Below are 1,125 nucleotides of genomic sequence, written 5' to 3'. Positions count from 1 at the left end.
TAAGTTTGATACTTGCGAGTCTGTCTGAAAAAGATTCCTGATGCAATCTTAAGGCCCCAAGATCTTGCTGAAGTTGGTTGATGAGAAAGAACCAGTTTGAGTCAGAGAATCTTTGGTGAATGGAAAAGTCAAGGCCAAAGAAAGGCGTGGCACTGAGCCTTGATATCCTGAAGCGCTTCCTCACATCTTCATCTTAGCATCCTGGCTTGTTAACTGAGGTTACAGAGTATTTGTTAAATATAAAAACAACATATATATTGTGTGTTTGATTGGTCCAGACGCTACAGAGAGAAAGAGAGAGACAGCAGCCACAAGTGAAAGAGCAGCAAACAAATAGACCTAAGAGGGTGGTGACCTTTTGGGAGAGACCATGTTTGGCTATCATAGCATTGAAAGCAGCACTGCTATAATGAGAGTGTGGAAAAGTGAAGGGCAGTTCTTAAAATTCACCTCCATTCACCACTGAATCTCTTGAGTGTCCCCATCCTTGCTAGAAAATTCTATATAGACCAGACAAAAATTATTCACTGGAGTGTGCCAACAATGATGGTAAAAGACACAGAGAGAAAAGGAAACAGGACTTCAATGAATCTCAATTCAGGTGTAACAGTAATTAATCCCAGAGAGTATAGGGGGAAAAGCCTATAATGGGAATATAAACCATTCAAACCTACTGCACTGTGTCCCACAGCATGAGCACTTGACTGATTGAATGATGCAGAGGCATGAAGGGAGTTCAAACTAAAGTGTGTTTGGATTGGCTTTTTCAATTGTTCTATTTTCAAGTTTGTTGTAAATTCAAAAATCTTCTGGCACTTAGTGCTTGGAAACAAATCAGTGACAGCACTGCTCCCTCTTGTTTATATCATTATAGTTTGCTGATTTTCGATTAATAAACATTTCTTATTATTATCAATGTTGAAACCTGAGATATTTAGAATTCTTTGATGACCAAAGTTAAAAAATAGCATTAATGTTTTGTCATTTTAACCTTTTGTAACATTGTTTTAACTTTTGATCAATATAATGTGTTCTTCCTGAATCAATCTTAATTTAAAATATAATTATAATTAAATAAAAATATAATTATATATCATTGTTTCATTAATACTTTGATATGTGTTT

This window comes from Sinocyclocheilus grahami, unplaced genomic scaffold (assembly GCF_001515645.1).
Source record: "Sinocyclocheilus grahami isolate Dianchi unplaced genomic scaffold, SAMN03320097.WGS_v1.1 scaffold60.1, whole genome shotgun sequence".
NCBI classification, from domain to species: Eukaryota; Metazoa; Chordata; class Actinopteri; order Cypriniformes; family Cyprinidae; genus Sinocyclocheilus; species Sinocyclocheilus grahami.
The sequence above is the reverse complement of the archived record's forward strand: the minus strand, read 5'-3'. Positions refer to the sequence as shown.